The sequence below is a fragment of the Helianthus annuus genome, chromosome 1 (assembly GCF_002127325.2).
Source record: "Helianthus annuus cultivar XRQ/B chromosome 1, HanXRQr2.0-SUNRISE, whole genome shotgun sequence".
Lineage (NCBI taxonomy): Eukaryota > Viridiplantae > Streptophyta > Magnoliopsida > Asterales > Asteraceae > Helianthus > Helianthus annuus.
In genome coordinates, this window is record NC_035433.2 from 108,046,156 (window position 1) to 108,061,875 (window position 15,720).

The following is a 15,720-nucleotide window of genomic DNA, read 5'->3' on the forward strand; positions in this document are numbered from 1 at the left end:
AGCTTCATAAAAACTTTGTCTTGAGTCAAAACTTTGTCTTTAGTCTTCTTGCAATCTTCAAGTAGTCTTGCACTGTCTTTGGTCTTTGGATAGCTTCAGCTTCAATAGCTTCTGTCAGCAACAGACTCCCCCTAAGCTGATGCATCCAATCACCAAATCTTCAACACGTTAGCACTCGAGTAAACTCCAGTTTAGCATTTGCACAACAATCTTCAAACTCTTCAATCTTTGTCTGCAATATAGAGAGGAGGTTCTACCATGCATCCAATCAAACTCTCATCTTCTCAGCAACTTCTCAGCAACAAACTGCTTCAATCTGTATACTATAAAACAAACATCTCGAGAAACCATAAGAATTTTTCAACATAAGTTAAATAAATTATTATTTTTCAAGAGATTAGTTAAACTGTATCACAGATTAAACCTTTTCAATTTCATCCCCAACACGCAAAACTTTTTGTTCAACACACAAGAACCTGCCTGATTGAAAATTTTGAGCTCACTTACTAACACCGTCTCCCCCTATCAGTAACAATTCCTCCAAGAATAACAGTTCTCCGTACATTAAGAATTTTAAACAGAAAATGACACTATTTCTGAATTTTTATATTTTTTCTGAAAGCAAGTGAATAACGAAAACAATAAACACTCTATTTTTGTGAGAATCACTGGTAAGAAGATCATATCAGCACAATCAAACTGTTTCACACAATTAGATAATTCTTTATTTAATTTTACGTGAAAAGCAGTTCAAGACGATTACCAGTATGTTTGTCCACTTAAACAAAATGCATGAACAGTTCAAGTACCATTACCATATGATACGTTAAGGTAATTTTATTTTCTGAAATACGAGCGTGTCCCACTTCAGGATATACCCCCACGATCAAGGTATGCACAAAGATTCATCGTAGTAGGTGAGTATACTGATGTCATCCTTTAAGATATCCTGACTGTGTCTAGTTCTGCATATAAACTGTTTTATCATGTTTTGATTGCTTAACTATGAACACCCAAATAAATACAAATCAAATCCTGGAAATATAAACAGCACACTCTATCATGCAAGTATCTTCCCTACCACATATTTCACAAGTCCAATCCTGAGTTCTGAAATCTTAACTGGGAATAGGTTGAGAAGAGAACAGAATAGATCTTTAGTAGAGATGGTATAATATACAGATCAAATGAGATTTTCTCAGTTTGATATAGGTTTGTTGGGTTTCTTTTGGGCACTTGAGGGCCTCTTTCGGGTGTATTAGATCTATAGCGCGACAACGTACAGCTAGGTCAGCATGTATCTGGATGCAGCAGAAGCTGTCGTTGCCTAGCACCTCCAGGTCAGCATATATCTGGATGCAGCAGAGGAGGTACACGACTTTTTTCAGAGAAGATTTCAGAATCAGATCAAAATTGTGTGTATCGGGAAATATACAGACATTCAAATAGAAATGAGCTAATTCCAAGTGACTATCTTTCCTGGGGTCATGTACAATTTTAGTTCTAACAGACAGACAGCCAAGATATCCCTAGTTGAAACAACAGTATAAAGACCCAAAACTTCAGATTTTGGCAATCTATCAACGCAAGAATTAAGGTCATTAAACCATACATCACTGATATGTTCCCCACTCATATTCAGTTCATTTAAGTTTATATCACATTGGTAAGTTGATTATTTCATGCTTTTGCCTACTGGTACATCATATAATGAAGCTGCTACCACACTTAAGCAATTTATGTTCAATTTCAGTGTGACAGTCTAACTTGCTGATGTACTATCATTTCTTCTTTTTCACACAGTGAAATCTCATTTTTGATTTTCTATTTTTTTTTATGTTTTTGATTTTTCAATTTTTTTTTGTTTTTGATTTTTAAGAAAAGCAGTAAACTATTTACAAAAATTCTTATGAAAAACCAGTTATTCAGGATTCCTCATCCCGTTGAGTTCGACTAAGTGTTCAAAGCGAGCCCTGTCAAATGCTTTAGTATAAAGATCTGCCAGGTTATCTTCTGTGTCGACTCAACACTTTGAACTTCAAACTAAATCATTTAATATATATACATATCAACAATCTCACATCCCCCGTCCTGTGCCTAGAGCAGCTACTATCAACAGAAGTTGATAATCCTCCTTAGCAGCTCCTGCACACACTAACTTAAGAAATTAGTTAGATTGGGGGACCCAAGCCTTAATGGTCTTGGGTCGTCCAAATTCACCAACAACTGGAACATCCATCCAATATCCATTACTCCTAACTGGAGTCTTGGATCTCAGACCTGTTGGAATTTGATTTTGATTTCCACTAGGTCTTTGGTCCTGAGGGTTCCTATATACATTTGGACAATTTGACCTTTGGAAATTTTGGTTTTGAAACCTTGAATTTTGATTCCAAGAAGGATTATTGTTATAATTTCTAAAGCCATTGTTATAAAAAGTTCGACCACCATTATTCTGGTATCGATTTTGATATTGACCTTGACTTCTGAAATTACTTGTATTTCCATTAAAATTGTTCATTCTAGGTGAACTGCTTCTAGGTCTCTGATATCTGCCTGGTGGAGATCTAGGCTGAAATCTTTGTTGATTTCTTTGAAAACGTGGAACTTGTGGAGTTCCTGTTCCAGCCTTATCTACACCAACAACAACTTTTTGTGGTTGCTTAGGAGCAGATTTCTTTGGAGAATTTGAACCTTTCTCCTCACTATCACCACTCTTCTCTGGTAATTTCCCTCTCTGTTTGTCACTCATTTGTGCTTCACTATTTTTGTTAGGACAGCAGCTAGCTACATGTCCCTTCATGTGACACCGGAAGCACGATCTCCTTTTCAAAGACTTCTTAGCTGGAGTCTCTGAGGTAGATCCCTTATCAGATGGTGATGATGCCTTGGAAGAATTTTGTTCAGTTTGCTTTAATGATATCTCTTTGTTTTTATTTTGACTTGATGTAGATCCGAAACTACTTGGTGCAGTTGACATATGGGCTGCTAGCTCATCTTCATCAGGGAGGAAAGAATAGTCATGACTAAGAGGAGGTGGGACTTTATTAAAGCCCTAGAAGCCCACAGTGGTCTTGTCATTACTTTTCTTTAACCCACCCATCATGTGTTTCATGACAAAAGACGAATCTCTGAATTGACTTAATTTCTGTTCAAGTTCAATAATTTTGAGTTGTGCATCTGACAACTCTTTGCATTTTTCAGAAATCTCTTTTGTTTTCTCAGCCATCATTTCGTGAGCTAAGTCTATTACTTGAAGTTTTTCATTTAACTTGCATGTTAAAGCTTCAATTTCACTTTCATAGCCCTTTATCTTCTTCAAGTATAAAGATTCGTTTCTTTTTGCAAAAAAGTTTGACTCTTTTATGCTAGACATCTCACTCACCAGACTTTGATTTTGAGCTGACAACCTGTCAACCTCACCCTGTAGTTCACGACACCTCAAACACACAGAATTAGATTGTACCTCTTTCTCATGAACTTCTGTGGTTTGATTATCAACAACCTGTTCAGCTTCACTCTCTTTCTCTACTTTAGCATCCACTTTAGCTTCATCACTTTTCACTTCAGATTCAGCATCACTCACAGTAGTTTCAGCCTCATGAACTGGCACTATTTCTGCCATGAATGCCTGAGTGTCACTTTCATTTCCCTGATATCTCTTTTGTAATGCATCCCACATATCCTTTGAATTTGTGTACTTTGTGAAGGTATGCTTGATGCTATCAGGTAAGGATGACTTTATTGTAGCTAAAGCTCTCTTTTCAGCTTCATACACTTTCTTATCAGCCTCATTCATGTTCACGTAGTCTGTTCTACGTCGTCTGCCCTCAAAAGCATGTACTGGGTTTATGTACCCATCTTCAATACATATCCACATGCGTGCATCCTGAGATTTAATAAAGGATTTGAAGCTGTTCTTCCAAGTAAGATAGTTCTCCACCTTTATCATCTTAGGTGCATTCAAGTTGGTCATGTTCGACATTTTAAATGTTGCAGACTGATAAAACCGTACAAAATATTTCCGAAAACAGTGGTTACCAAATTACACCTTTAGAATCGTCTCGAAAAGACTAATCCAATGATATATAATGTCAAAAACCGATTTCGGGATTTTCCAGAGTTTTTTTTTTTTTTTTTTTTTTTTTTTTTTTTTTTTTGTCCTAAAAATCACACAAATTCAACGGTGCAGACGGTTTCTTCAAATGAGTTACGGTTCACTTTGTATTTTCAAAACACTGAAAATTTTCCTACGCTTGCCAACGGAAATTGCACCACTTTTAAATTTTCTGGTTTTAAATTTGCTGCTAAATTCGCTGGTGAACCAGATTAATTTCGCTGGACAGGATGTTAATTATGCTAGACTATTTTGCTGAATGGTTAACTTCGCTGCTTAAGTTCGCTGATCAAATTCGCTATTACGACAACTGGTAAAATCGCTGAAAACCGTGGTAATTTCGCTGTGGACAATTACACGGTTACCAAAGTCGCCTTTGGATTTTAAATTCGCCGATCACCGAGAAATTTCGTTCCAAATTCGCTGGTAAATATGCTGGATCAGTTAATTTCGCAGGGGGAAATTTCAATCTTTTTGAAAATTTTGATGATTTTCCAGATCTCCTAACACCTTCCTGCAAAATCGAACAAGCAAATCAGCAAAGTTTTTACTAAAATCTTGATGAACTTGATGAAGAACACGAAGAACAGTCTTCGAATCTTCGAGGAATTCAGCCAAAATTTCTTCAAAAACAACCAAATACTGTCCTGAAAACCTGCAAATCAGCCAAATCAACAAAACAAACTGATCAAATACTAACAGATTCGCAGAAAACTTAACAGAATTCAAAAATTTCGAAACCCTAATTTCAGGTTTCAACAAATTCGAAATTTTTCACCCAAATCTGCCAACCACAATTCTGAACCGAGCCTTCAAGAGCCTAATGCTCTGATACCAATTGTAGGTCCCCTTGATGTTATGGATCTTCACAGAATCGTCTTTCCAATCAAGAGTGCGGAATCCTCTTGATCAGAATTAGCAGAAAACGTGTAGAAACAGCAAATCACTTTCAACTGGGTTTCTATTGATTATCAAACTTTCGTATTACAATCAATCTAAACCCTAACTCTCACAATTTCGTCCAAGCTAGTACTCTCACGAAATTCAATCGCTCTAACAACTGTTTTTGGCTAATTGACTGATTAACTGATCAACCTAAACCCTAATGTCTAACCTTGTTTAAACCCTAAAGCCTAACCTTGTTTATATACCACAAGGTTTACAAGTTGGACTAGGGTTTCCTACATGGGCAAGGCCCAATTCGTTTCCCCTACATCCAATTGGGTTTAGTTTAGCCCAAACACTATTATTTCACTAATACAAAGCTAAACCCGCTAACCGTTTATCGTTTAACTAATTACAAGATATCCAAAGACCAAATCTAAGCTGTTGTCACAAACATGCACCAACATCATATCAACCAGTAACTGATAAAACACATTGTGATGAAACAATAATTGAAACCGCTATCTGCTAAAACACATTGTGATGAAATCAGTAACTGATAAAACACAACGTGAACCAGTAACTGATAAAACACAACATCAAGAATGCCAAAAATCATATCAACCAGTAACTGATAAAACACATTGTGATGAACCAACTGATAAAACACAACGTGATTAATGACTTGAACTTCGTAATTTAAAGTAACTGCCCTTTTGAGATTTGAAATAGTCAAAGAGATATACGTTTCCATAAATATCTGGATAGTTAGTTTAGGATATATAATAGTCCAAAATTAAATTAATAATCAAATTACCATCATGCCCTTTTGAATAAAAAAAACTAAAAGCCACATGTCACCTCCCTATTGCTTCCTAGACTTTCTAGGAAACTTAGGCTTTCTAGCTTTCTAGCCAACTCCCACTATATATATATATATAGAAACGAGATCAGGAGAAAACGACAAAAAGTGTGAGAACGGTGAGAACGCATCCTGGCCGAACACGTGGTGTGGGGCATGATCAGGGTCCGAGGGGTTTTTTGTCTTTTTAGTATTGTTCTCCTTTCACGATTTTCGCGTTTGACATGCTTCTTTATTTTTTGCGTGCAAGATAATTTTGGCATTTTGTAGATTTATTAATTATTTGGCGTTTATTGTTTTTTCTCAGATTTCTTCTCTTTGAGTTAATTCTTTTTGTGTCACATAGTTAATATTTGTCGTTATGGCTTTTTTCCATGTCATTTTTTGCGTTTTGTATCTTTTTGTTAATAATTCATTACCATAGTTTAATATTTTAAAATATTACAATGACTCAAAAATCAAAATAATCTAATAGTCTTCCGTAGGTGGGATTACCTCAGAGATGTACCCATTGCTTTGTTCTTCACTTTCTTCAGATTCTTCATCATCAAATATCATTTTTGCGTATAACGCCATTAGCTCGTCTCTTCTTTTGCTTAAGTTGGCATTTTTGGTTAACGATTTTTTTTTTTTTTTTTTTTGCAGAAAATGGATAGATTGAAGTGATTATGGAAGCTATGGTTTACGTTTGTTTATATAATGATGTTTTGGCGCGTAATTTAGGAGGGAATTTCTTTTAATAAATGTTAATAACTGAAATTCAGTTATTTTGTGTTGTTTCATCTTCCTGTAATATTCAACGCGTTTTATTTTTAATTTTTGGCGTTTTATTTTTTATGGCGTTTTATCATTTGATGGCATTTTGAATATGAGGGGTAAAAGACCCTTTTACCCTTAATGAAGCGCATCCCACCTAATAATATTTGATGTTATTTACGTAAACGCCACCGCGCAATCTAGTCCATGGATTGTTTTGATCGGACGATCCATAATCGTTCTCGCCGTTCTCACACTTTTCACCGTTTTCTCCAAATCCTGACCCTATATATATATATATATATATATATATATATAGGGTAGGGATAGTGTACATTAATTCAAAAGTGTGAGAAGTGTTTTAAATCATTAGATCTTTGATCTAATGGTTGAGATCAATACGGACCAAATTATAAATTGTGTTTTAATTATTTTGACTAATTTGAAAATTGTAGGGGTAATAATGTCTTTGTATATGTTTCAAATTAGGTAACCTCTCCTAAATTCTAGCGAGTCTCTCCTAAATTCTAGCTATTCAATTTGAAACTTATTTTAAAATTCGGACATTCTAAAAAATCCAGAAATATGTAACTGCTACAAGAAATATATAACATTCTACATCTATCATATAACACTATATAACACCATATAACACCGTATAGCACTATGTAACACCATGTAACACCATATAACACTATGTAAACACTATATAACAATATATAATATACATCCATCATATAACACTATATAACACCAAAAAACACTATATAACACCATATAATACTATGTAACACTATATAAAAATATATAACACTATACAGTTCTGAACGAGATGACACAAATTCGTAGATTAATTCTTAATTCGTATTCCTATAATTAAGGGTGACAATTATGGAAGGTTATCAATTAATTAAATCAATAAGAAAATTACTTGTCTACCCTTTTGAATTAATTTAGATTGAGGACACATGTCATCACCACAATATTTCTCACCCTTCTCACACTTTTAGATTAAAGTACAGGATCCTCCACCTATATATATATATATATATATATATATATATATATATATATATATATATATATATATATATATATATATATATATATATATATATATATATATATATATATATATATATATATATATATATATATATAGGGAGCCGTTAAAATAGAAACCACCTTCAGTTGTAAGAATCGCGAGAACCACTATCAACCAATCACAATAAAGGGTAATTTGGCCATTTACTTCAAATGTCCAATCTCTATCTCTCTCTTCATTTAATGATCTCTTATTCTTTCTCTATAAAAATCAAATATGCTTTCTCTCTCTATTAATTCAAATGTGCATTCTCTGAGAATTTCTCTCTCTATTCAGATCTCCAAAATTATTTTGTATACATTCAAAGTATGCTTTCTCTCTCTCTCTCTCAGATCTTGAAGATCAAGTCTGCAAATGCCCTTTTTCTTTTGATTCACGGCGACATCCACGATCACCCCTTCCGGCGCCACCTATTCAGGTCACCCACACCCCTATCACCACTGACGGCGGCGCCCCCTCGTTTTTCTCCGGCGACAGTGATGCCAAACGTCCCCTCATGCCCACCGGCAACCGGCTTTCTGAACCGGTGTTTTGAGCTTCTGACTGTTCGCAGTGGTGTGGCGGTGGAGGAGATGAGTTTGCGGTGGGCTTGGTGGTGTGGCGGTGGGTTTGGTGGGTGTGGTGGTGTGGCGGTGGGTTTGGTGGGTGTGGTGGTGTGGCGGCAGTGGTTAATGTCAACGGCTCCGATCTTGGGGGTTGAATCCGATGGTATTTTGGTATGTTGGGTGTTTTATTTTGTGTGAGTCTTGAATCTGATGGCGGTGTGTTCTTGAATCTGATGGGTTTTTGCTATGTTGGGGGTGTTGATATGTGTTCTTTGATCTCTGTTTTGATTTGGTATATTGGGGGTTTTTGATTTGTATTCTTGAGTTTGATGGTTTTGTGATATGTTGGGGGTTTTGATTTGTGTTCTTTGAATCTGTGGGTTTTGATACGATCGATCGGGTGGCGATGATGCAAAAAAAAAAAACGTAGATTTTGATGACGATGGCGCGGCAAGGACGTCGGAGGGTAGGTTTTTTGAACCTGCAACCCCACTTTTGCAGCCTTTTGATTATCGGATAATCTGAGCCAAACCCCGTTTTTTTTTTCAAGATACACTTTGTTTTGATGTTGTTAGTTTTTTTATTCTTTTCCCCTAGTCGATGATGATAACAATATATCTGGGACACCTTCCGAGTTTGCGATTTCTGGGTGCGTTCGTTTTTGCGTAAAAAAGTTTTTGTAAAAAAAAAGTTAAACCACAAACTTTTTAACGTAAACCGTAAACTTTTTAACGTAAAACGTAAAAACGTAAAATGTAAAAGTTTTACGTAAAACGTAAAAGTTTTACGTAAAACGTAAAAGTTTTACGTAAAACGTAAAAGTTTTACGTAAAACGTAAAAGTTTTACGTAAAACGTAAAAGTTTTACGTAAAACGTAAAAGTTTTACGTAAAACGTAAAACGTTAAACGTAAAAAGTTTTACGTTAAACGTAAAAAGTTTTACGTAAAACGTAAAAAGTTTAACGTAAAACTTAAAACGTAAAAAGTTTAAAAAGTTTAACGTAAAACGTAAAAAGTGTAAAAAACGACGCGTTAAAAAAAGTGAAAAAATGGCGCATTAAAACGACGTGTAAAAAAACGTGTAAAAATGGCGTGTAAAAAACGGCGCATTAAAAAAACGTGTAAAAAACGACGCTTGAAAAAACGGCGCGTTAAAAAAAGGACGCTTGAAAAAACCCGGCGTAAAAACGACGCGTTAAAAAAACGACACTTGAAAAAGCCCGACGTGCAAAAACCGACGCTCAAAAAAATTTGTCTTGTCAAAAAAACTAGTTTTTTACCCACGTCGCGCGTTGCGACGACAACCTAGCGTTTGTAACTTCGTGTCACACCTCTAGCACCCTCCAACCAGTAGATCTGCAACACAAAAACCTCCTCGATTAGCGCGCAGACTGTTTTGAAAAATAATTATTGAAGTAGTTATCTATAAAAAGATTTTAAAAATAATATAAAAGTGTTTACGGGTCAATCCAACTTGAGTTGGCATACCTCAACCCGTACTAAACGAATATCCCATTGCCCGACCCAACCTCTTGCGTACTCTGTGATGTGCTGAGTTGACGGCATAACGCATGAACGAAACTAAATCAGTCTTTTTTGTGAAATCCTTGATGCCTAACAACCCTTTAAGTTGCTGAAGCGCGATGGTAACGACCGCTCCTCCCATGAAAACCTAATCTGTAAAAAGAGCAACCACCAAAACTATATAAGATTTGAATCAAAACAACAGTTTTTGTTAAAGTTAATATTACCTGAAAAACTCGAGTGCAGCTTGAGTGACTCCAGCAAAGAATGTTGCAGTGAAAGCAAGACGTAAATATTCAGGTGTATTTGGCTCAACCTCATCTCGTAACAAAGCTCTAAGCTACAGAGAGACCACTGCCACAGGACCGACTGCAATATCTCTCGAGCTACCCATGAACGCGTCTATAAGAGGCGGAACAAAACTGGAGTCTACCTATACTAACAGCTCCAATAACATCACAGAGACACAGCCACAAAGACAAGTAGCTGCTCATTTCAGTAGCTTTAATGTTTATTAGACCTAAAACTCATGAAAATATTCTTGTTTATCAATAGCTTTATCAAGAATTGGGTCAAAGTAGGAAAACCAGCAAAGTCAACGACAACCACAAAAGCCATTGCTTTAACCTCAGCTTTGACCAGCAGTGCAAACACTGTGAAAAGGTCACTGTATCATTATTGCTCCCAGGACAAAGAATCTACAAAAAAGCCAATAATTTATCAAGTATGAAAAAAGTATAAAAAACTCATCATTTGGCCACATATTTAGCTACAATAATAAAAATAGTACCAAGAAGTGAAGAACATTAATATGTGCATTTACAAGGGGTTCTCGATTGACGAAATGAAGTCAAAGGTCAAGACCACTAACCCATTAGAGCAGTCTTAGCCAGCAAAGCTAATGATGATGGCTCGATTTTCATTTTTGATAATACCTTTTGCGACATTGGCTCTTCAAAGTCGATATCTGGAATATCTTGACTCATATGTGAAAGTATGCTGTCCTCTATAACTTCTTTTGCAAGCATCTGAAATTAACATAAATCGCGTTCTTTATCTTTTAGAGCAAATGACATGCATGAGAAACCGGAAAGAACAACACACCTTTGGATTGCCTCCAACTATAATGCCGGTACCCCTACCAGCCATATTTGTAGATAAGGGGATGGCGTACTTTCATCCGGCTTGGGCCACAATTTGAGCCTCTCTGGCAGCATACTGAAAGAAAAAATAACAAATCCTAAGTACGCAAATCAGTTCCGTAAAAAGTAAAAAAAATACTGCATTGCTTTCTAAAAGAATAAACCTTTACCGAAAAGAACATTATGATAAACATTCATGGATTTGAAAAGGATATGCTATCATGCTATCGACTTATCGAGTACCTTTTTCACGTGGTCAAACACGATTACATCTTCATATAATCCACGATGAATTTGCTGTGATCATGGTAAATTAAAGCCGTTGATACATAAATCGGTCAATGACAACCATTGTCTTCAACATTCCAGAACTACGTAGCACGGATACGGGTACGGGGACGAACCTGGTTCGCCGTCTCTAAACCTCACCCGCCAACCTTTTTTACCCTCTATAAACAATCCACTAACAACCTAAATGCTGATTACACATTTATGATAACACACATTGATCTAACATGATCAATTAACATAGATTAAAGGGATATACTTTGAACAGAAAAACAAAAAGTTGCACTCTTTCTCTGAAATCAATTGGTGTTGAAAAGATGACATAAACTATTAGACGCAGATCTAATGAAAGCCGATAAACACATACAACAACGGAATAAAGTGAAGTAATTATAATAGGATCTGATGTAAGTTGTTGTCAACAAAGAATTAACACCAAATTTACCAATCGATTAACACCTAATCTGTTTTCCTTATCACAAATCAACCAATTCAGCGAAAAGCATACCACAAACACATATGTATCAACACATTTGTAAACACCAGAGAAACATTAAAAATTAAAGACACAATAAAAATAAATATAAGGCTCAGAGTTCCAAAAGAAGCTGGCTGCAAGGTGGGTTGCAGTTCTATACCTACCATCCACCACCCTTGCCGCGCCATCTTTATCAATGATCTATATGAATTTGATACTCATCACAGCCTAACAACCGTCAGCTTAAACATAGCTAACCACACAAAAATTCCACCAGCAGAAACCCAATAAGAGAAAGAAAGGTTTGGGGGGTTAGGGTTTCAGATTTGCAAGCAGCGGCGATACCGGCGGAGGCGATAGCGGTGGCGATAGTGGAAGTAACCGACAGTGGTCACAGCCAACCACACAAATGAACTTGTAGCTGAGAAAATAACATTCAGGCCTGGAGCTTCTCGTCGGAGTACCAAAAGGGTCATCGGAACCCTAAACTCCACCGTCGCCGCTGCCGTGTCAAACCAAATCACCTCTGCAGAAAACCTCCGCCTCCTGTAGGCATTCCGGTAACCGTAGCCGCCGTCGTGATTAAGTGGCGCTGTTAGATCGGTCGGCCAGAGGGCATGGCCGGCTACAGTCGGTCGGAGGCACAATCGGCCGGAGGCGATGACCGTAGGTAGAGTGACCATCTCTCTCTCACTATTATCTCTCTTTTAAACTGGTTATACAAAAATCTGACCAAAATAACCTTGCTACTGTTCATTCCGTTCTCTTATTAATATATAGGAGAATTTGAATTTAAAAATTCTTTTAATAAAAAAATTCTTTTTAAAAAATAAAAAGTAATATAATAAAACAAAAAAGTAATAAAAAATAATAAAGACAAAAAGACAAAATAGAGTAATTTTACTAAACTACCATTTTGGATTAAAATATTAAAGACATAATAAGACAAAATGTATTTAATATTCATTTTAATTACTTTTAGTCTCATCCATCCATCTTTTTAATCTAATGGCTAGGAAATGGTTCTCGCGGTTCTTACAACTGTAGGTGGTTTTCATTTTAGTTGTCCCCTATATATATATATATATATATATATATATATATATATATATATATATAGGAAGGATGTATAGAAAACCCACTTTAATTTAGAAAACCCGGGAAACTCAAAGCTCCCGATGTTTTTTTTCTTGAAAAAATTTACACATGTTATATACATGTTTTTAAGGGTTTTGGGCAAAAAAAATCAAAAAAACGCCGAGTAGATATTTAAAAAAAAAATAAACAAGTTTTGGTGTAACACATGTTACATTCATCTGACATATTTGTAACATGTGTGTCACACCCCCAAAAATCCACACGCGGAGTACCACCGCTTGGAGGCGTTACATGACCAGGATCAAGCCACCAATCATATTGAACATGTAATTAATAAGTAAAAGTAAATGCCATTCAATCCACCAATATGAAAGGTGTTCAGGATATAAGTATGTTATCACTCTTTAGCGGAAGCGTATAAATAAAACCCAACATAATAAAGTATGAAATGTCATAAAGTGTTTAACGAAACATTCACGATCCGTGCCCACAACGACCTGCTCCTCCTTGTGCAAGCTCCATATGTACCTAGGGTCCTGCAAGGCATGCAGCAGAGAGTCAACAACTAGTTGAGCGAGTTCATAGTTAATAGTTCAATAATTGTAATAGTATAGTAAGCCTTGTGTTCGTTCATTAAGTCGTGTATTGTATTAGTTCATATCGCGGCCCTCTACGCATGTATGCGATGATTGGGGAAGTTCCCAAGTATTCTAGACTAGGTATGTTTGTATCGCGGCCACCCGGCATGTATGCGAAGTTTAGAGTATAGTTCGCGGCCTTCCTAGGCATGTGTGCGAATGATTAGTCATAATATCGCGGCCAACCCCTGGCGTGTGTGCAAAGATCAGTTCTATGAGCATCACTAGTCTAGTCGTATCATATCAATAACCACTCCTCACCCGAGGAACATATAACTAAATTCCATAAGCTAGGTAAGTACAAGTAAATAATCCAAACCCATTCCCACCCTGGGAACCCCATGCCTTGGCTGTGTGAACTCACCTTGGTTTGCTCGGTATGCTAAGTATGTGCTCACAGTTAATCAATCACGTCCTATGGTACGCACGTATACATAATCAGTTTGTATTCATGAAGTTGGCACGTAAGTATAATCACAGAAGTACTAAACATGTATTCAATATCATATAAGTCAGGCATAACACAGCAGTTAATCAATCCAGTTAACTTCTAACAGAGTTAGATCAGGTTACTGTGCAAATCATCCAAGTCGGCGAAACACCGATTGGCGAAACATGCTCTGTTTCATCAACTACCCCTTGGCGAAACACTATCCTGTTCGTCAATTACCCCCTTGGCGAAACACTATCCAGTTTCGTCAATTACCCCTTGGCGAAACACCCTATCTGTTTCGCCAACAATTCCGTTTCGTGAACCAGTTTCAGTTACGTCAATGCAAATTCAGTTACAATTTCAACGGTTACGCAATATCACAGGAAACCCTAATTGTTGCTAACAGCCGTCATGAACATCATCGATCATCATCATTATCACACAGAATTATCATCATCATACAGAATCATCATACAGAAATCGTTCAACATATAATCATCATCTAATCATCATGTATAACCTATACCCTAAGCGTAACGGCTTGTTAATGAAATCCCGAACATCTACATTGTCTAACATATGCACACCGGTAGATCCAATATTTGTGATCTAAAAATAATCAGAATCTATGCTAACAATCATTAACATGCATAACCATTGCAAGATTCATGAAATCATATTTAACATCAAGTTCCGCATAAGATTATGTACTCGATTAGTCATGCATAACCAAGTCAAGATCATCATACTCATCTCTGTTCCAGAAATCAAACATTCACAACATGTATAAAGAAACAAAGAATCAAGAAATCGATTTACAAGCATGCAACTAACCGAGCTATCAACGATGATGGTTTAGATCGCTAGAGAGAGAGAGAGAGAGCTTGGGAAACACAGGGCTGCCGTCACACACCAGAGAGTTCTAGGGTTCTAACTTTTGCCAAAGGTGTGAACTAGAAGTCGTTACACGTTAATATACACGGATTAACATTCTGGGCCCGTAATGGGCTTCGGCGAAACTGGGCCGGCGAAACACCCTGTTTCGTCGAGATTGAGGTTGACGAAACGAAACTCTGTTTCGTCGAGTTATATTTGGCGAAACACATCTTGTGTTTCGTCGAGCCTATTCATGGTTTAATATTCTACGTTTCTCAACAAGTTCCACATTATAGTACCAAACACATAAGCATGCAATACAATACGTTTATCATAACACAATGTGTACATTACAAGTCAAACAAGTCAAACAACTAAACAGTCAAAGTCAACGGGCATTAAATGCAAAAGTGAAAGTCGGAAACTCGAGTTGTCACATTATCCCCAACTTGAAAGAAATTTCGTCCCGAAATTTAGCATGCGGTTACGTAGGAAGCTAGGTAAGTTGTATCGTTTACTGGTTTTCCTGGGGTGTCACATCATCCCCCCATTGATTTGGAATTTCGTCCCGAAATTTTGCAGTAGTAGCTTCAGCCTCAGTAGTGGTTGCATTGGTTCCGAATAACTGGGGATACTTGAGTTTCATTTGATCTTCACGCTCCCAGGTGAACTCTGGGCCGCGACGGGAGTTCCAACGAACTCGAACAAGAGGGATTCTCGTGTTCTTGAGGACCTTAACATCATGGTCCGTGATTTCAACAGGTTCCTCGACGAACTGCAACCGCTCGTCAATAGTGAGCTCCTTCAAGGGAACTATGAGGGTCTCATCTGACAGGCACTTCTTCAGATTCGACACGTGAAATACATTGTGAACTGCACCGAGTTCAGCTGGTAGGTTTAGTCTGTAGGCCACTTTGCCTATTCTTTCTGCAATTTCGAATGGTCCGACATACCGCAGATTGAGTTTGCCTC

At 36.8% G+C, this 15,720-nt stretch overlaps 1 long non-coding RNA gene across 2 annotated transcripts; it reads right to left on the reverse strand.

The window, feature by feature from the left end:
* Positions 1-9,469: 9,469 nt before the first annotated feature.
* On the reverse strand, positions 9,470-12,405 carry LOC110898580. Of its 2 annotated transcripts, XR_002569501.2 has the most exons (6): positions 11,181-12,404; positions 10,900-11,013; positions 10,667-10,823; positions 10,023-10,493; positions 9,760-9,948; positions 9,471-9,627 (listed from the first exon to the last, which is right to left on the reverse strand). It is a non-coding gene; the product is annotated as an uncharacterized LOC110898580 (long non-coding RNA). The 2 variants fall into 2 exon arrangements; XR_004892753.1 differs by having other exon boundaries at positions 9,470-9,627; positions 10,023-10,823; positions 11,181-12,405.
* Between the last annotated feature and the right edge of the window lie 3,315 nt (positions 12,406-15,720).